Source organism: Meles meles, chromosome 5, assembly GCF_922984935.1.
Source record: "Meles meles chromosome 5, mMelMel3.1 paternal haplotype, whole genome shotgun sequence".
NCBI lineage: Eukaryota > Metazoa > Chordata > Mammalia > Carnivora > Mustelidae > Meles > Meles meles.
This window is the reverse complement of record NC_060070.1, coordinates 25,451,509-25,473,593: the sequence shown is the minus strand read 5'-3', so window position 1 is coordinate 25,473,593 and position 22,085 is coordinate 25,451,509. Positions and strand designations below refer to the sequence as shown.

Genomic DNA, 22,085 nt, shown 5'->3' with positions numbered 1-22,085 from the left:
GCAGGCAGAGGCAGAGGGAGAAGCAGGCTCCCTGAAGAGCAAGGAGCCCAATCTGGGACTCGATCCCAGGATGCTGGGATCATGACCCGAGCCGAAGGCAGCCGCTTAACCAACGGAGCCACCCAGGCGAAGGGAGGCCTATTTAAGGGCTCCGTAGATTAAGCGTCTGCCTTGGGATCGAGTCCTGGGATTGAGCCCCGCATCAGGCTCTCTGCTCAGGAGGGAGCCTACTCTCCGGCCTCCCGCCCCGCCTGCCTCTCCACCTACTTGTGATCTCTGTCAAATAAATAAACAAAATCTTTTTTAAAAAAGATTTTATTTTTAAATAATTTTTTTTAAGTAATCTTACACCCAATGTGGGGCTCGAACATACAACCCCAAGGTCACCAGTCACATGTTCTACTGAGACAGCCAGGTGCCCCTCCTCTCAATATTCTTTTATAATATTTTCTCAGATTTTATTTTTTTATTTTTTTAAAGATTTTATTTATTTATTTGTCACAGAGAGAGATCACAAGTAGGCAGAGACGCAGGCAGAGAGAGAGAGGGGGAAGCAGGCTTCCCACTCAGCAGAGAGCCTGATGCGGGGCTCCATCCCAGGACCCTGAGATCATGACCTGAGCTGAAGGCAGAGGCTCAAACCACTGAGCCACCCAGGTGCCCCTATTTTTTCAGATTTTAAAAGTATTACATGTCCAGTGTGGAAAAATTTGGAAAATCCAGGAAAGTATAATAAAGAGTATCATATTATACACCTGCAACTAATGACACTATATGTTAATTACACTTGAATTTAAAAGACTCTTAAAATTGCCCATAGCTCACAAGTCACAAGTAACCACTCAAAATAAACTTCTTAATTTATTTTTGCTTCTTTATATCTGTATATTTAGAGTTTATTTTGCTGAATGAGGAGCAAATGTGCATAAAGTTTTCTATCTTGCTTTTTTCATTCAGTAGAAAACAGTGAAAATTTTAACCATAAAATTTGAAGTTAACATCATAAGACTAATGAAATGATGGGAATAACCTGTGCAGATGACCAGTCAGATCCAAACCCACACAAGCGCGGGCTTCAGTTTAGTGCACCTGGTGGCATCAGCTGATCCAGATATTGATGGGGATGATTCTGGGTTCGGGGGTTGACAGGACTTCCAGGACAGCAATGGCAATTTCCAGAATCTTTTAGAGTGACAAAAACACTGGAGAAAACTCTTCACTTCCCTGCTTCCCAAGAAAGGATGTCTGTTGTTTCCCAGCCCAGCCTTGTCCTCCTTCTACATTCCCCACACCCCAAAAGATAAGGACTCTAGTGTACCCCAGTAGAGGGGAACTAATTGAATAGATGCAATCACTTTGTATCTGAATTTGTGTTCTCTCAGAACATGTTCTTGGCAGGTTTTACCAAATTTTTTTCATTACATATTCTTCAAAACATTATTCATAATGACTATACAATATTCTAATTAGATATTTACTTCTATTATACATAACATTATAAACATCCTTATGCATGTGTTCTCTTTTCATTTCCAGTGATTTTCTTATGATACATTCCTAAAAGTGGAAGTTTGGATCTTGAAAATAAACTGCCCAATTGTCCTCTAGAAATTTACACTCACACCACTAGTGAGAGTACCTAATTCACAAACCTTTGTTAAATATGAGAATTATAGTGTAAAAGATACGTTTTAATTTCATTGAAAAAAAGATGTCATTTTTATTTGCATTTTCACTGTCAGATTAAACTTTTTCTCAGCTTATTTGTTAACCATGTGGAACTCTCTTTTTTTATGTTTATTATTATATATAGAGAGATATGGGGGGGCAAGGGGCAGTGGGAGAGAGAAAATCTTAAGCAGGCTCCACACCCAGCGTGGAGCCCAGTGTGGGGCTTGATCTCAAAATCCTGAGATCATGACCTGAGCCAAAATCAAGAGTCAGATACTTAACTGACTGAGCCACTCAGGTGCCCCAGAAAATGCTTTATTTGAAACCCTCCTCTCTGGCGAATTCTGTTTGTGGTTTGAAGAAATATTTGATAGATACTTAGGGAAGTACTTGAATGAAATAATATCAAAACTATTAACCCGGGGCGCCTGGGTGGCTCAGTGGGTTGAAGCCTCTGCCTTTGGCTCAGGTCATGATCCCAGGGGTCCTGGGATCGAGCCCCGCATGGGGCTCTCTGCTCAGCAGGGAGCCTGCTTCCTCCTCTCTCTCTCTCTCTCTCTCTCTCTCTCTCTCTCTCTCTCTCGGCCTGCCTCTGTGCCTGCCTCTCTGCCTACTTGTGATCTCTGTCAAATAAAATAAATGAAATCTTTAAAAAAAAAACAACAACTATTAACCTGTTTTGTTCTTTGTTTTGTTTGGGGGCTAATTTGCTTGAGATAATAGAGGATATGTAGAGGGATGCCTGGGTGGCTCAGTGGGTTGAAGCCTCTGCCTTCGGCTCAGGTCATGATCCCAGAGACCTAGGATCGAGTCCGGCATCAAGCCCTGGATCAGGCTCTCTGCTCAGCAGGGAGCCTTCTTCCCCCTCTCTTTCTGCCTGCCTCTCTGCCTACCTGTGATCTGTCTGTCAAATAAGTAAATAAAATCTTAAAAAAAAAAAAATAGAGGATATGTAGAATGACACTGCCACAAAGAGTTCCTCATCCTTCCCTAAATTTCTCAAACTCTCCTCTACAGGAAGGTACAGATATTTTCAACTAATATGATTTTTTTTAAAGATTTTATTTAGTTATTTGACAGAGAGAGATCACAAGTAGACAGAGAGGCAGGCAGAGAGAGAGAGAGGGAAGCAGGCTCCCTGCTGAGCAGAGAGCCCGATGCGGGACTCGATCCCAGGACCCTGAGATCATGACCTGAGCCGAAGGCAGTGGCTTAACCCACTGAGCCACCCAGGCGCCCCTCAACTAATATGTTTAAAGGTATAACAATTAGTTATTCTACCCAGGGTACTCCAATGTCTTGGTTACCTTTTAGCTATTCTCAGCAACCTAGTTTTTTCTGTCCTAGCACACTGGAGAGTTATAACAATTACATTCATATCAGTAGTTCTAAACAGCGGCAATTCCCTGGGAGTCGCCTGGAGGAAAACAGACCTTTCGGAAGGGGTATGGTTTGAAGGAGTCTCCTGGAGTTCAGAATCACTAGCCACAGCATTTTAGGGTTTTTTTTGTTTTGTTTTTTGGTTTTGTTTTTTTTTTAAGTAGGCTCCATTTCCAACGTGGGGCTTGAACTCATAACCCTGAGATCAAGAGTCGCATGGTCGGGGGCGCCTGGGTGGCTCAGTGGGTTAAGCCGCTGCCTTCGGCTCAGGTCATGATCTCGGGGTCCTGGGATCGAGTCCCGCGTCTGGCTCTCTGCTCAGCGGGGAGCCTGCTTCCCTCTCTCTCTCTGCCTGCCTCTCTGCCTACTTGTGATCTGTGTCTGTCAAATAAATAAATAAAATCTTTAAAAAAAAAAAAAAGAGTCGCATGGTCTACTGACTGAGCCAGCCAGGCACCCTGCATTTCAGCTTTATTAATTAGAAATAAAGGATGTAGCATAAGTTGTAAAGCATTAATCAGTAAATGGCACACATATGACACAAGGAGTAAACAAATAATTCAAAATAATTAGCATTTATTCCCTGAATGTGTAGCTGCTATTGCAAATAAGTTTTAAAAATCATGCTTAATTTGCAATTGTTTTTTCCCTTTAATTGCATCTGCCACCTGCTCTTAATTTGAAACAAATTAAACCCCTAAGGCAGCATCCAAAAGTAAGAGGACTAAGCAGATTTCACCTCTGGGCAAAAATTATACAACAGTTTCCCCCATCTTCAAAAAGAGTGAATCATTCTTTTCCAGAAGTGAGGGACTATTTTCTGTTTCAATAGCATACCCCAGTAAGTGACGGCGTGATGCTCGGGTGTAACAACCAACTCTGTCCAGCATGCTGGGCTGCGTAAGCTACATGAAATCTCATCTCCTTGGAGCTCAATTCCGGTGCTGTCCAACATAAATACCATACAAGCCACATATTTTAAAATTTTCAATTTTTAATAGGGAAAGCGCTTTATTACTATCATTTAAGTCTGGGTCCTCAAAGCAAGCAGAGGCTAGAAAATAAGTTTTGCATTTGTTTTTACAACTTTATACTTCATATTTGCCCTGAGAGAAAGAATGAAAGGCAGTTTCCGGAAGGGTTAGGTGACCATAATACCAGAGGGCTCCCAGGAAGTTATCTTGGTAAGTAATCTTATACTCCTCCCCTCAGTTCCTAGCAGGAGACCATTTCAGCCAGTCAACACAAAGACTCAGTCCTTTCCTTGCACGACATTTTACCAGAGCTGGAGGTTCAAAGAAGGGTGGAAGATGGGAGTATTCGCCCAGAAATTCTCCAGTTTCCCACTTGACCACTGTGTGAAAAGGATCCGTTCCCTGTTAAATTAATTAAACCAGGAGCCCATTAGAGTGAAGTAGCTCTAATGCCTTGGCGGTCTACCTGAGCAAACCAAAACCCAAGCCTATAAAAGCGTCAAGGTTATGAAACTCAAATCTGAAGACAACCACCCACAAACAGCCAACAAGCCTTTCCCAAATACGGCAACTGCTGAAGCTTGTAGTCAATCAAATAATTTCCCGGCTTTGCTTCCGCGTCTGTTCTAGGAAAGGCTTCCCGCTAGCTCCTATCAGTGGAGTTCTCCTTATCACTTCCGGTCCGGTGTGGCCCAACTGGAATGGATGCTTGCTCAAATAAATGCTTTGTAATTTTAATGGGCCTCAGTTTATCTTGTAACACTCCTGAGTGTGAGCTGGCAGTCCAAAGAGGAGTCTGCCGCTTGGTAGCCTCTTTAATGACCTGAGTATTCCACATGCAAGCCCATGGGCTCACTCCAGCTCCTCCCTGCTCTCTCTGTGCTACATAGCACTCAGTTCAAACATAAATTAAATATGCAAATGTGCACTTGCCTCAGTTGTTCACGTGGTATGTTCATGCATCTGTTCTCATGCCTTTCCCTGTCACCGAAGGGCCGCCCCAAACCTATCCTGACTTTGCTGAATTTTCCTGTCCCATCTCGCCAACTGCCTCCTCTAAGTTTCTCTCTCAATATTACTCTTTTATCTTCAATTCAACCTATTAATAGTAAATGTTAAATGTTAAGTGCTGGGCCATGGGCTAGTTAGTCAGCCTCACCAGGGGCTGGAAGCATTCCCCAGAGCAGAAGCCAGGGACATCAAAGGCCACCAATGCCCAGGTCAGAATTGTCTGCATACAATAAGTGGACCCTGTGAATTTGAAAGAGGTGGTTTAGTCTTCTCAGTGTACATAATCATATATGTAGACATGAATGAATCAGAGTTATTTTCCCCTTTTAGATCCAAAAAAATTATCTTGACTCTGGGAGGGGAGGTACTTCCATTAGTGTGCCTCAGGCAACCTGAGGTACACCCCACCCCCACCATTTCACAGCAAGACTCTAGGGACATCCCCAGTCCTGCTGAAGTGGAACAAAGCTCCCAAGTCATGGTTCCCCCGGTGACCATAACTGGTAGTACTAAAATCATGTCCTAAATCTACATTTGTGACTCACAGTCAGATGAAATATAAGATTCATAAAATATATATTGGAACCAGGGTGGAGAAATGATAGTGCCTAATTTGATTTTATGTGTCATAGTGGGAAGGAAGGTGTACTTACAAAAATGTCCTCGTTCATTAGATTCTTTGTAGTAGAAAGAGTAACATCATTTTAAAATTCGTGTGATACCGAGTATCATGATACGACACCATCATTCTCTGCCAAATCACTCGTCTTTTACAAACAATTCTGGGAGGCTAAAGTTTCATTTATCACCTAGACCCGAGATAATATATTTTTAATAAATAAAATTCCAGACCCAGAGGGTTATAGACTGAATGTGTCTCCCTCAAAACTCATATTGTAGGAGAGCTAAAATATCTTCCTAAATTCTTGCCTAGGGCCCTTGTAACAAAAGACAGATTAGGGGCGCCTGGGTGGCTCAGTGGATTGAGCCGCTGCCTTCGGCTCGGGTCATGATCTCAGGGTCCTGGGATCGAGTCCCGCATCGGGCTCTCTGCTCCGCGGTGAGCCTGCTTCCTCCTCTCTCTCTGCCTGCCTCTCTGCCTACTTGTGATCTCTCTCTCTGTCAAATAAATAAATAAAATCTTTAAAAAAAAAAAAAAGATTAACAAGAGAAAAACAAAAAGAAGGGTTTTTTACATGTATGACGTGGGAGACACCCAGAGGAAAAAGCTAACTCTTGGGTGGCTTAGAATTCAGGCTTAAATACCATCTTCAGGTAAACTTAAGAAAAAAGAGAGAGAGAGAGAGAGAGAGAGAGAAGGCGCCTGGTTAAGCATCTGCCTTCGGCTGAGGTCAAGATCCCAGAGTCCTGGGATAGAGCCTAGCATGGGACTCCCTCCTCAGTGGGGAGTCTGCTGCTCCCTTTGCCTCTCACCCAGCTCATGATATCTCTCTCTCACTCTCTTTTTCTCAAATAAATTAAAAAAAAAAAAAAAAAGAGGGGCACCTGGTGACTCAGTGGGTTAAAGTCTCCGCCTTCAGCTCAGGTCATGGTCCCAGGGTTCTGGGGTGGAGCCCTACATTGGGCTCTCTGCTCAGTGGGGAGCCTGCTTCCTCCTCTCTCTCTCTGCCTGCCTCTCTGCCTACTTGTGATCTCTATCAAATAAATAAATAAAATCTTTAAAAAGAGAGAGAGAGAGAGAAAGAGAAACTCCGCAGAGCTCTCTCATCCCCTCCAGACACTGAATCTGCTGTCGCCTTGAACCTGAACTTCCCTGCCTACAAAACTGTGAAAAACATATTTGTGGTTTATAAGACACCTAGTCTATCACATTCTAACAACCCAAAATGACCAAGACACAGGGTGTAGACATATCTCGGCCTGCCCTTAGACCAGACTGGGGGGCTCCTGGCCTGTGCCTCACCACCTGGGCTACCAGGATGCATGTACTCTGTGACCAACAAATGGTCAAGCCCCCGGAAAATGCTTCCCCCACCTCTCTCACCCTTTGTACTCAAGACAAAAGGCACCTGAGTACAAATGCCAGGACAGTTAGCGGGTTGTGCTACTGCCAAAGTCAAAGACAAGACGTGGCTTTGGGTTGTGAGAATGGCATGCGAATGGCACAAACACTTAGGTAAGAGAAAAACAAAACAAATTAACTTGTCCGTCCTTCCTCTGAGATACTGTTGAGTACGGAAAGCTCTGGCATGACAGACTGTAATTTCCCAGGGGGCTTAAAGTCCCTTTTCTTGCTTCTCTTCATGTTCTCATTTGTGGTTCTGGAGGTTCTCATGACTTAGGGTGGTATTCAACACAACTGCCCGTAACTACGAGGGAACATCTTTATTATCTTAAATACAGATTTGCATACTCATAAATTTGCTGTAACAGGCATGAAGCATGATACCAATTTCTTATACCGGACACCAAACACCAGAGTTTAAAGTGCTTTGTTTTGGGCACCTGGGTGGCTCAGTCGTTAAGCATCTGCCTTCGGCTCAGGTCATGATCTGAGTGCTGGGATCAAGTCTCATGTCAGGCTCCCTGCTAGCTGGAAGCCTGCTTCTCCCTCTCCCACTCCCCCTGCTGGTAGTGTTCCCTTTCTCTCTGTCTCTCTCTGTGTCAAATAAATAAATAAAAATCTTTAAAATAAATAAATAAAGTGTTTTGTTTTTGCTAAACTATTCAATAGCATTTAACCAAATTTTCAAAAAAATATATCTAAAATGTCAGATTTATGGGGCGTGTGGGTGGCTCAGTCGGTTGAGCATCTGACTCTTGGTTTTGGCTTGGTGGTGATCTAACCATCATGAGGTTGAGCCCATGTAGGACTCCATGCCTAAAAGAATCTGTCCTTCTCCCTCTGCCCCTCCCGCCACTGGCAGGCACAGGAGCACTCTCTCTTTCTCAAGATAAAATAAAATCTTTTGAAAAATAAATAAAATGCCAGATTTATTTTTATTAAAATGTGATATTAGTCAATAATTTGTTCTTCTTAGTAATTTTGAATATTTTAGAAGAAAGTATTATTTAATATATGCATTCCAAAAAGTTAATTTTTCTATGTTTGGTATTTATTTTAATATACATCTGAATGTATATTCAGTATTTGAGCACAATTATATTGATTTTCAATCCTTTAGATCATTGCCAAAGATCCTGATCACATAATGATTTTGCTGAAGTAAAAGTAAGAAAAACAGATAACAGAAACATTTATAAATAATGTATTTTTTTGGTCTTCCCAAAAATCAGTAGTCCATCAAAAGGACATTCAGACATCTACAATAATCATTAGATTTAGTCATATTTCAGCAACTTCCCATCATATAGAAGCAACTACTTTAAGCATGTTTTATTTCTGTCATTATGAGGGTTTATTATCAATGTAGGAAGATAAAGCAAATTTTATTTAATTGTTAGCTTGATTTATAGTTTTTAAATAATCAAGACACTTGGAATGTACCTCCATTTGTATGCTTGCTCTGCCAGTTAAGTGACCTAGGATGAATTAGGCGCCTATTATCAATTCATCAAAATTAAGAGTGGTATCTTCCTGGCACATTAACTCACAACTGAAATCCCCACAGTCATTCAGATATGAGATGCCCTTTTAAAAATGAAGCTATTCCTAAAAATTCTCCATTTATAATGCTTTCTTATGATAGGATGTCATGGACAGTAACTGATAAATCAGAGACATCCTTTGTAAAGTGATATACAAAAAGGTCATATATCATAAAGGAAAGAGAAAAAACTTAGCAAGAGGACGAAAGTAGATAAATTGAAGTAGACATTTTAACTGTTGTTGAAAGGACCGTATCAATGAGCCCATAACAGATAGGAGGGTGAGATTTTGTTAGACTTAATCGCCAGGAAATGTGGGGAGCCTGGGTGGCTCCGCAGGTTAAGGGTCTGACCTTGATTTCAGTTCAGGTCATGATCTCAGGGTTGTGAGATTGAGTCCCAGGTGGGGCTCCATGCTGGGAGGAGCCTGCTTAAGCTTCTCTCTCTCTCTCTCCCTCCCTCTGCCCACCCCCTCTCTCTCCCTCTTTAAAAAAAAAAAAAAAAAAAAAAAATTCCAGGGAAATGAGAAACCAGTCACTTCTAGAGACTTAGAAACACTGTGGAAAGGCAGGTAAGAAAAAGCAACTTGGTAACAGAAAATGGGAGCAAATGGGCAAGGGAAAGAACAGGAAATCTAGAAGTGTTGAGCACTCACCATGGGCTAGGCCAAATGCAAAGCCCATAGAGGACCTTGATATGTTCAGCTACATGACCCACCAGGTTTTTTGGTTTTGTTTTTTTTACGTAAACTTCTGCCCAACATGGGGCTCGAGCTCATGACCCCAAGATCAAGAGTCACATGCTCCACCGGCTGAACCAGCCAGATGCCCACACCCCCACCGACCTTATTAGGATTTATTACAGTCAAGCTGGCATGAAGGAGACTGCCTGAAATACCCGCTAATGAGGAATGCAGGCCCCACCCCCCACCCTCCATCCCCCACCTGCTCACCCTCCCACCCCCCCCCACCCCCACCCCCACCCCCTCACCCCCCCCCACCCCCCTGGGCCCCAGACGGCAGCCATGTCATGCCTCTGGGCTTTTGCATATGCTTTCCTGCGGCTGGGTGCCTGAGTCACCCGGCAAACTCCTACGTCAAACTTCAAGCCTCAGCTCAAATACCACTGTCTCTGGAAAGTCTTATCAATTCTGCCAGGCCCAGCATGTTTATTTCCTCTTTCAACTTCCTTAAAGCCCTTCATATCATCATGCATATTAAAACATACCCTGTGGGGCACCTGGGTGGCTCAATTGGTTGAGCCACTGCCTTCGGCTCAGGTCATGGTTCCAGAGTCCCAGGATCAAGCCCTGCATCGGGGTCCCAGCTCGGCAGGCAGTCTGCTTCTCCCTCTGACCTTCTCTCCTCCCGTGCTCTCTCTCATGCTCTCTCAAATAAATAAATAAAATCTTAAAAAACATAGCCTGTTGTATTACAACGATCTGTCCTTTTGTCTGTCTCTAGACAGTAGCTTCTTGTGGGCAGGGCAATATCCTATATTGTCCTATAGATGTCCAATATCCTATAGATGTCCTATACTGTCTAGAACATACTCGGGATGTAATAGAGGCACACGACTGACAGAATAACTGAATGAACAAACATACACAGGTTAACAGGTAAACAACTAGTGTGTATCTTTCTTACACCTGAGTGTTTTAGTTAGTCTGCTGGAGGTCTGAGCATTACCCTCTTTTTTCTTGGCAGTATCTTTGAGAAAAACGAAACAAGGGAATGATTCAAACGATTTACATATGACATGTGTCAACTTAAAATGTGACAGCGATCACTTTAGACCAGGGCACCGCCAGCGCAGTGACGGCAATGTTCTGATTTTGCACTTTCTGATACGGTAGCTGCTAGCCACATGCAGCTACTGAGCCCCTGAAAAATAGTAACTGCAAATGAGGAACTGAATTTTGTATTTTAAATGATTTAAGATAACTACACGTGGCTGGTAGCTACTATAGGGGACACCATAGCTTTAGACAATCATTAACCCACAAGGCAGTAGGGACATTCTACTTCATTGTCATTTTTCTGCATAAAAAAACAAAAATCAAGGACGCCTGGGTGGTTCAGTCTGTTAAGCGGCAGCCTTCAGCTCGGGTCATGATCCCAGGGTCGTGGGATCGAGTCCCGCATGGGGCTCCCTGCTCAGCGGGAACCGTGCTTCTCCCTCTGCCTGGCGCTCCCCCTACTTGTGCTCCCCCTATCTCTATCTCTCTGGCAAATAAATAAAATCTTTTTAAAATCAAAAATCAGCCACTGACAAGCTGATTAAACTTTCTGCCTCGGATTGTATTCACCTGTAAATCTAACAAGAGGAACTACAGGATAGAAGAACGACAGCTCAAAGCTCCATGAAAGGGCACCTCTGGGCTCAGGTCCCTTCCTGCCACAGCAAGTCCTGGGGGGGGGGGACAGCTGAAGGGAGCACCCCCCACCCCTTCCCAAAGTGGGAGGGCTGACAGTGCTTACACGCCCACCCACGTGGGGTCAGGGATTTCCTCCACAGAGTTATAGATGATAGGTTCGCACCACTCTATGAGTCAAGAGGATCACACAGAAAACACCCAAAGTCTCTGGGGGAAGTACCAGATCAGATGCTAAATCTCAGAGAAGAATGGCAGAATGTCTCACTAACACACAGCAATGCATCTTCCAGCCCTTTCGGTTCTCCAGCTGGAGCTGGAGGGGTCACCTCCTCCGTCAGGGATAAGCTACTCAGCATCTTTCCCCAGGCTTTTTTTGTGCCAGGAGAGAGTGAGGCTTTGTAAACCCTGTGGTGCTTATCATCCGGTTTACTAGGCCTGATTATCTAATTTTCACCTGCAGAAAGAAAGCATTTTGCAATCACTCATCTCCAAGGATAGAAAACACCAAATCCCCTCCCCAGGTTCTCCAAGACAACGGGGCTCACGTGAGCATAACAGCTTGGAGAGACCTAAAGAGCCCCTTTTTATTAAAAGGGATGGCTCGTGGGGGCAGAGGGGACCACGTGCACAAGGTGTACCAAGGGTACCAACACTTGAGGACAGATAACATGGGATGGGGAGAAATGGGGGGGGAGCTGCTCTAGTTCTAGGCCTGTGCTTCTCAAACTTGACCAAGTATCACAATCACCCGGGAAGGCTTGTTAAAAGATGACTGGGCCCTACTCTGGAGTTTCTCCTTTACTAGGTCAGGGGCAGGAGCCTAGATTGTGCATTTCGAAGTCCCTCAGTGATGCTACCGCAGATGATAATCTTGCTATCACACTTTGAACCCCATGACTCAAGTTCATTGCCTCAGCCTCCAGCTGCTTTTCAGGCAGTTCCTTACAGGGTTCCAGTCAGTCCCTCAAAATGAAAAGACAGGGGTTTTTTTGTTTGTTTTTTATTTATTTGACAGACAGAGGTCACAAGTAGGCAGAGAGGCAGGCAGAGAGAGAAGGAAGCAGGCTCCCTGCTGAGCAGAGAGCCTGATTCAGGCCTCGATCCCAAGACCCTGAGATCATGACCTGAGCCAAAGGCAGAGGCTTTAACCCACTGAGCCACCCAGGTGCCTCAAGATAGGTATACTTTTATTCCCCTTTTAAGTTAAGGAAACTGGGGCTTGAGGTCAAATGACAGGGCCAAAGTCACACTGCTAATAAGCAGTAGAGCCAAGATTCGAATCCAAGATACCCGGCTTCAGAGTCCATGCTCATAAGCATCTCATCATTCCAGAGAACTCTGTTGTTTTCTGTTCATCCATTTATTCATTTGTGTCGAGGAAGATTACTGACAAGAATGGAATACTTGTGTGGCCGGCATACACAATTCCCAAGAGGAAAGAGGAAAGACTCGTTGAGAAACAGCCTCAAGCTATCTGCTGCTGGGTAACAATGGACTCGAGGTAGAGTGAACTGGAGCTGGAGAATTACAGTGGACACTGACAGCCAGCGTCGTGCCCCCAGCTCCTCTCACTCACTGGACAAGAAGATTTGTGTTGACCAGCAGCCAGTGAGAAGACATGGCCAAGTTTTTAACCAGGTTCTTACCTTAATCTCTTTCTAATAAGCATTTATCCCGCCCCTGCTTTGTGCAAAATGCTGCTAGATGTTAGAGGATAAAGGTAGGAAAAGAGAACCAAAACATGGTTATCACCCTCTTGGAGTTCACATCTGGGAGTGGGGAGAAAGGTAAACGGCCAGATAGCACACCATCATTTATCTTACATTGGGGCATTAGTCTGCTAGATGAGACTGGTGAGTGCCTTCCCACTTTCACCAGAGCCTGGCTGGAGATATGGAAAATAGCTATTTGTGTCAGGTATCCTAGTGAATACATTGCACAGTTAAATTTTTATTTTTAATATACACCTTTTTTTTTTTTTTTAGATTTTATTCATTTGAGAGAGAGAGAGAAAGAGAGAGAACACGAATGGAGGGAGGGTCAGAGGGAGAAGCAGACTCCCACTGAGTAGGGAAGCCTGATGTAGAACTTGAACCTGGGACTCTGGGATCATGACCTGAGTTGAAGGCAGTTGCCTAATTGAGCTACCCAGGTGCCTTACATCAATTTTTTTTTAAGATTTTATTAATTTATGGGGTACCTGGGTGGCCTGGTCAGTTAAGCATCTGACTCTTGGTTTCAACTGAGGTCATGATCTCAGGATGGTGAGATCAAGCCCAGTGTTGGGCTCTGTGTTCAGCGGGGAGTCTGCTTAACATTCTCTCCCTCTCCCTATGCCCCTTCCCCTGCTTGTGCTCTCTCTCAGTCTCAAATAAATGAATCCTTAGATTTATTTATTTGAGAGAGTGTGTACGTGAGCATGAGCAGGGATGGGGGGGTGGCGGGGAGGCACAGAGGGGCAGGGAAAGGGACAGACTCCTCGCTGAGCAAGGAGCCCAATGCAGGCTTCAATCTCAAAACCCTGAGATCATGACCTCGGCCAAAACCAAGAGTTGGAGACTTAAATGATGAGCCACCCAGGTGCCCCCAGAGTTAAATTTGAATGCACATCCCATGCAATATTTGGACACACTTATACTAAAAAAGTATTGGTTATTCATCTGAAATTGAAATTTAATTGGGTTTTCTGTATTTTTATTTGCTAAATATTGCATCCTTATTCAGGTTATCTTTAATCCTCACAATAATTGTTTGAGGTCGGCACTATTACCATCTATCTTTTACACATCCAGAAACTGGAACACAGTCAGGTTAGGTAACTGCCCAAATTCACACATCTATCTGTTAACATATACTTAGAAATTAAGATCTTTAGGACACTTTGTTTCCACCAATAGCCAGTTTTATGCATGCTATGTTGATAACTACCATTATCTGTTTCACCGGATCCCATTGTCTGGTCTTGGCAAATTATCAGAATATAACCCATCACTGATCAACATGCAAAGTTCTGGGTCCTGCTTGTCAAGGTTAAAAAGAGATTCAAGTGTTATGTAAAGGGAACATAGGGATAGCATTTCCTCATTATGGAAGAAATCAGATCCATCATTTCTTTTTTTTTTTCTTTTTAAATTTTATGTATTTGAGAGAGAGAGAGAATGAGTGGGGGGAAAGGCAGAGGGAGAGGGACAAGCAGATTCCCCACTGAGCAGGGAGCCCAATGCAGGGCCAGATCCCAGGACCCTGAGATCATGACCTGAGCCAAAGTCAGGTGCTCAACCAACTGAGCCACCCAAGCACCCCCAGATCCATAATTTCCAAGGCAGTGTGACTTACTGAAACACACAAGGGAATGAAGACCAGATTCTGGATACAAGTGATGCCGAAAGAGGAGAGTCCTACAGCTCAACAACCAGTCTGTTCTAGGGGACAGATGGCATTAAGGGCATTGTAAGTTTAAACTCTGGAACATCTGAGTTTGAGATTCTTCAAAAAGCAACAGCCTTGTTTCTCTGAATGACGATTAAAGCTGCCCGACAGTGAGTGAGTGAGTGAATTTAGCCTGGTTCTTTGTGATACTGAATCCTTTCAGCTCTGCCTCCGACTCCCATTATCTGTCATTTTCTCTCAGATGTTAAAAAGAAAACAAAGCCCATCTACTAGTGTGCCAAAGCACTGGAAACACCACTGATCTTCCCCTTTAGGCTCAAAGCAAAGGCTTCCCCCTGCCCCACCCCTAACAAACTTAAATGGCTTCTCAAACCCGTCAACATTAAGTAGTTAGGAGCAGTAAACTTTAAGGTTACTAACATATGACACAACTACTTATGGTGGCTTTTATTTTTCCCAATTTCTTTCTCTTACCAGAAGAAGGAATTTAATGACCATGCCATAAGATCTGCTTCTATTCAAGCTCTGATTACAGGACTGAACCATATGAAATCGCTATCTTTGTAGGTCAAAATGATCAAAATGATCAAATAGCAGGAGTCTCATAAGGTTCAACCTAATATAAATACGCAAATAATATCTGCCATTCGCAACAACATGGGTGAACCTGGAGGAGGACATACTAAATGAAATAAGCCAGACACAGAAGGAAAAAAAGGGCATTGATCCCACTTATATTTGGAATCTAAAAAAGGCAAATACACAGAAGCAGAGAGTGTAACAGTAGTTACCAGGAGCAGGAAGGTGGAGAAATGGGCAGATACTGGGAACAAATCTGCAGTTATGTGCAATGAATAAGTCTAGAAAGCTAATGCACAGCATGATGACGACAGTAACACTGTACTGAATAATGGAAATTTACTGCAAGAGTAGATTTCAGGTGCTATCATCACACACACAGAAATAGTAACCATGTGAGGAGATGATCCGTTAATGAGCATGACCGTAGCAATCATTTCACTGTATACGTATAGTATATCATTGTGTTGTGCACTTTATTTTTGTCTGTTGCACACTTTAAATACAATTTTTATTTAAAAATAAAAATTTTAGTGCTCGCTTCGGCAGCACATATACTAAAAATAAAAATTTTAGGGGCGTCTGGGTGGCTCAGTGGGTTAAAGCCTCTGCCTTCAGCTGGAGTCGGGGTCCCAGGGTCCTGGGATGGAGCCCCGCCTTGGGCTCTCTGCTCAGCGGGGAGCCTGCTTCCTCCTCTCTTTTCTGCCTGTCTCTCTGCCTACTTGTGACCTCTGTCTGGAAAATAAATACATAAAGTCTTTTAAAAAATAAATAAATAAAAATAAAAATAAAAACTTTAGGAGTGCCTGAGTGGCTCGGTTGGTTAAGTGTCTGCCTTCAGTTCAGGTCATGTTTTGGGAGTCCTGGGATCAAGCTCCACAGTGGGATCTCTGCTTAGCGGGGAGCCTGCTTCTCCCTCTCCCTCTGCCTGCCACTCTGCCTGTTTGTGCGCTCTCACTCTCTGTCAGATAAATAAATAAAATTACTTAAAGATTTTATTTAAAGAGTGAGAGAGCGAGAGAGTGCATAAGAATGGGGAGGGACCCAGGGAGAGGGAGAAGTAGGCTCTCTCCTGAGCTGGGAACCTGATGCCCCACCCCATCCCAAGACCCTGGGATCACGACCCCAGCTGAAGGCAGATTCTTAGCCAACTGAGCCACCCAGGTGCCCCATAAATAAAATCTTTTTAAAAATTTAAAAATAAAAATAAATAAAAATAAAATTTAAAAAAATACACAAGATATTTTAAAAGATTAAAAAATACTCATGATATATAAATAAATACAGTCCTCCTTCATTCCTTAATTAGTAATTTCAACAATAATAACAAAAGAGTCTCTAAAGTTTCTTAGTTGCCTATACAATATGCACACAATATAGATCTCAGTAAATTGTGGGATAGCAGAGAATAAATAGTGGCAAGGGAGTGTTCGTGGAAGATTAAAACAAATTATAGATTTAGAGCTTGAACATAATTGCACAAAACATGAGAAGCTGCCCCCTGAAGTTACTCCAAAATATATGGGTCAAAGAACTGAGGCTATCCCTGGCCAAAGAACTTTTCCTTTTCATTTTACTAATAAGCTATCGTTATAGCTATAGAATAATAAGCTATTCTCAGGGTTGTGAATTCAAGCCCCTTGTTGGGTGTAGAGATTATTTGAAAAAATAAAATCAAAAAAGCAAAGAAGTCTACGGCCATACCACCCTGAACGCGCCCGATCTCGTCAAAAAAGCAAAGAAGAGAAACGAAAAGAAAAGAAAGAAATGGTATATGATTCAAAATTCACTCATGATCAAAATCTATAATATTCTAGGGGCACCTGGGTGGTCCAGTCAGTTGGGTATCCAACTTGATTGTGGCTCAGGTTGGTCATGATCTCGGGATCCTGGGATCAAGCCCTGTGTCAGGCTCCCTGCTTGGCAGGGTGTCTGCTTGAGGATTCTCTCTCTCCCTCTGCCCCTCCTCCCACTCATGCGAGCTCTCTCTCAAATAAATAAATAAATCTTTTTTAAAAATCTATAAAATATTCTATAGCAAAAGAAGTATAAAAGGGTGCTTCTTAATCTGAAAAAAAAAGGTATGCCAAACCATTTAGCAAATATATATATTTGGGGGAGGACGGTTGGGGAGGGACAGAGGAGAGGAAGAGAGAGAATCTCAAGTAGGCTCCACACCCAGTGTTGAGCCTGACACAGGGCTTGATCTCACCACCCTGAGATCACGACCTGAGTCTAAATCAACAGTCAGATGCTTTAAGTGGCTGAACCACTCAGGCGCCCCATGCAAATATCACTTTTAATAGAAAAAAAGGATTCCTTTTAGAATCAGGAAAAATGGTACTACCACTGCTTTTGTTCAACATTGTACCAGAGCACTGAAACAGTGAGATAAGATTTTAAAAGTACAAAGTTTGGAAAGACTATTACACACAGGAAAAAAATGCTCAGTATCACTAATCATTATGAAAATGTAAATGAAGGGGCGCCTGGGTGGCTCAGTGGGTTAAAGTCTCTGCCTGCAACTCAGGTCATGATCCTGGGGTCCTGGGATCAAGCCCCACATGGGGCTCCCTGCTCAGTGGGAAGCCTGCTTCTTCCTCTGCCCCTCCCCCCCACCATTTTTTTTCCTCTCCCTCTCTCTCAAATAAATAAAAAAAATTTTTTTAAAGATTTTATTTATTTATTTATTTGACAGAGAGAAATCACAAGTAGGCAGAGAGGCAGGCAGAGAGAGAGAGAAGGAAGCAGGCTCCCCTCCAAGCAGAGAGCCTGATGCGGGGCTCTATCTCAGGATCCTGAGATCATGACCTGAGCCGAAGGCAGAGGCTTAACCCACTGAGCTATCCAGGCGCCCTCAAATAAATTAAAAAATCTTAAAAAAAAAAAAAAAAAGAGAGAGAGAGAGAAGAAATAACAAGTGTTGGTGAGGATGTGAAGAATGCAAACTGGTGCAGCCACCATGGAAAAAAGCATAGAGCTTTCTCAAAAAATTGAAAAGAATAATATCATCTGATCCAATAATTCCACTACCACGTATTTACCCAAATAAAATGAAAACGCTAATACAAAAAGATATGTGCACACCTGTTTATTGTGGCATTATTGACAATAGCCAAGATATGGAAGCAATCCAAGTATCCATTGATAGACAAATGGATAAGAAAGATGTAGTGTGTGTATGTGTGCATATAAGTATATATGTATAGTTATATATGTATAATATATATAATGTCACATATTACATAATATGCATATAATATGTAATATTTCATATATAAGAATATATATGTATATACACACATACACAGCCAGAAAAAAAGAAGAGATCATGACATTTGCAACAATATGGATAGACCTACGGGGTATCATACTAAGTGAAGTAAGTCAGAAAGGGAAAGACAAACACCATGTGATTTCACTCATTGTTGGAATCTAAGAAAACAAATGAGGGGTGCCTGGGTGGCTCAGTCAGATTAGTGGCTGCCTTTGGCTCAGGTCATGATCCCAGAGTCCTGGCATCAAGTCCCTCATCAGGCTCCCTACTAAGTGGGGAGCCTGCTTCTCTCCCTCTGCCTGCTGCTTGTGCACACTCTGTCAAATGAATAAGTAAAATCCTAAAAAAAAAAAAAAGGGACAGAGAAAAATACAACTGTGTACAGACAGGCAAAGCTAATATGTAGTAATAGAGGTCAGAACAGTGATTCTCTTTGGCATTGTTCACTGGGAGGAATCATGACAGAGCCTTCTGGTGTGTTAGAAATACTCTATGTAGGTCTTTTTCTGTATGGTAATTACAGGAATAAAACATATGCACAAGGTCACTAAGCTTATACTTAAGATTTGTGCATTTTACTATGTAAGTTTTACATCAATAAAAAAGTCTTCAAATGTAACTAAATTCTACAATTTGAGGGGCACCTGGGTGGCTCAGTGGGTTAAAGTCTCTGCCTTCGGCTCAGGTCATGATCTCAGGGTCCCGGGATCGAGTTCCACATCGGGCTCTCTGCTCAGCAGGGAGCCTGCTTCCTCCTTTCTCACTCTGCCTGCCTCTCTGCCTACTTGTGAGCTCTGTCTGTCAAATAAATAAATAAAATCTTTTAAAAAAATAAATTCTAGGGCGCCTGGGTGGCTCAGTGGGTTAAGCCGCTGCCTTCGGCTCAGGTCATGATCTCAGGGTCCTGGGATCAAGTCCCACATCCGGCTCTCTGCTCAGCAGCAAGCCTGCTTCCCTCTCTCTCTCTCTGCCTGCCTCTCTGTCTACTTGTGATCTCTCTCTGTCAAATAAATAATAAAATAAAAAAATCTTTAAAAAAAAATAAATTCTACAATTTGAAATGGCAAGAAAAATAGACGGTACCTAGAAAGGCATAGCGCCCCCCACCCCTTACTCATGGTGTTTCCCTTTACACAGTTTTAGTTGTCTATGGTTAACCGTGATCTGGAAGCAGACGATCCTCCCTCCTACTGACAAATTGTCAGGTCGGGAGTATCTTACTGCCCCATCACAATGCCTACATTATGCACCTGACTTCATCTCATCACCTGGGCACTGTACCATCTCACATCAACACAAGAAGGAGGAGTACAGTGTAAGATTTTTTTTTTAAGATAATACCTTTTTTTTTAAGATTTTATTTATTTGACAGAGAGATCACAAGTAGGCAGAGAGAGAGAGGGAGAAGCAGGCTTCCTGCTGAGCAGAGAGCCCGATGTGGGACTTGATCCTGGGACCCCGAGACCATGACCCGAGCCGAAGGCAGCAGCTTAACCCACCGAGCCACCCAGGCGCCCCAGTGTAAGATATTTTGAGGGCTGAGACCACATTCATACAACTTTTATTGCAGCATATTGTTATAATTATTCTATTATGTATGTATACTCAAAATTCCAATAATTTTACTCCTAAATTGATACCCTCTGAAAATTTTGGCTTAAATATATTTGAATGATGGTTCATGGATATGTTTTCCAATATCATAAAAACAAAAACAGAAAAACAGAAAAGTAACCATAGTCCACCAACAGAAGAACAAAAAGTAAATGATGGTAAAGTGGTGAAGGGGCGTGGGAGGCACAGTTATTCATTCCACAGTTATGGGATGAATAAGTCAAGGAGATGGAAGGTACAGCGCATAGCATATAGTCAATGGTATTGTTAACAGTGTCGTACGTTTGCCGTGCCTGGGTGGCTCAGTTGGTTAAGCCACTGCTTTCCGCTTAGGTCATGATCCCAGAGTCTCGGGATCGAGTCCCACATCGGACTCCCAGCCCCATGGGGAGTCTGCTTCTCCCTCTGACCTTCTCCCCTCTTGTGTTGTCTCTCATTCTCTCTCTCTCAAATAAATAAAGAAAATCTTTAAAACAACAACAACAACAACAAAGCAGTGTTGTATGGTCAAGATGGCAGCTACATTTATGGGGAGCATAGCAGAACATATAGAGAAGTTGAATCACTGTATTATACATCTGAAATTAGGGTAGCATGTGTATCAAATTCAGTTAAAAAATAACAATACTGGCACGGACACCTGGGTGGCTCATTCGGTTAGGCATCTGCCTTCAGCTCAGCTCAGGTCATGATTCCAGGGTCCTGGGGTCAAGTCCCATGTCTGTCTCCCTGCTCAGCAGGGAGCCCGCTACTTCCTCTGTTTGTGGTCTCTCTCTGACAAATTAATTAATTAATTAATTAATTATAAATCCTGGGGCGTCTGGGTGGTTCAGTCATTTTCAGCTCAGGTCATGATCCCAGGGTCCTGGGATCAAGCCCTGCATCAGACTCCCTGCTTGGAAGGAAGCCTGCTATTCCCTTTCCCACACCCCCACTTGTGTTCCCTCTCTTGCCATCTCTCTCTCTGTCAAATATATAAATAAATAAATAAATAAAACCTTAAATATATATATATATATATATATATATATATATATATATATATATACTGAGGTGTCTGGGTGGGTCAGTGGATTGAAGTCTCTGCCTTTGGCTCGGGTCGTGATCCTGGAGTCCTGGGATCGAGCCCCATGTCGGGCTCTTTGCTCGGTGGGGAGCCTGCTTCCCTCTCTCTCTCTGCCTGCCTCTCTGTCTGCTAGTGATTGCTGTCTGTCGAATGAATGAGTAAAATCTTAAAAAAAAAAATATATATATATATATATACACACACATATATATACATATGTGTATATGTTTATATATATATTTTATTCATTCATTCGACAGACAGCAATCACAAGCAGACAGAGGCATATATACATATACACACATACACACACATATATATATATATATATGCCTCTCTGTCTGCTTGTGATTGTTGTCTGTCGAATGAATGAATAAAATCTTTAAAAAAAATATATATATACATATATATATATATATAGTCAGTTCAGCTGCAAGTTTTGAAGTTGCCGCCCAAAGGAAAAAGCGGTTTAGGGAAAGGTGGAGCTACCCCCGGAGTGGTGGTTCTTCTGACAAGAAGGCTCAGGGTCCCGAATGTGGTGGCAATGCAGTAAAGGTCTGACACTTTCTGGATGAAAAACAAGGGAAAAGTATGGGAGCCATGTAAAAGTTAAAGTCTGGAAAGAGATCCAATGAAGTGGCTGCACGGTATGATAAAGATAGAGCCGGGCAAAGGGGTGACCTGGGTTGGGTGATCAGAGGTACCATGGTGGAACCATTTCCAGAAGCAGCATTTGCCTTGCCTATGAATGGGCTGGATAAGTCTGTGTTTATAGATCCTCCAATTAAAACAAAATTTGGGTATCATCTTATGATGATTGAAAGGAGAAAATAAAATTCTACAAAAGACTGAAAAGAATATAGTGGCCAAAAAATGAAAAAAATAAAAAATAATAAAATCATTTTAAAAAATAAAATTGTTTTTCTTCTTTCTGAAATAAACAGAAACAAAAATAATAAATTACGGTATAGTTACACTAAAAGAAATGGCTGAACTATAATCTGGAGGCAGCAGATAGGCGACTCAATCTTAGAATTCTAGTGTTGAGTGAAAGAACAAGTCATCAACAGATGGTGTATCATACGTGACCTCTAATATGACATCATTTAAATACATTTCAAGACCCTGAGACCATGACCTAAGTCGAAATCAAGAGTCAGATACTTAAATGGCTGA

At 42.5% G+C, this 22,085-nt stretch overlaps 1 pseudogene; it reads left to right on the top strand.

Annotated features, from left to right (window-relative positions):
- Positions 1–6,976: 6,976 nt before the first annotated feature.
- LOC123942104 lies at positions 6,977–21,743 on the top strand (annotated as a pseudogene).
- The last annotated feature ends 342 nt before the right edge of the window (positions 21,744–22,085 follow it).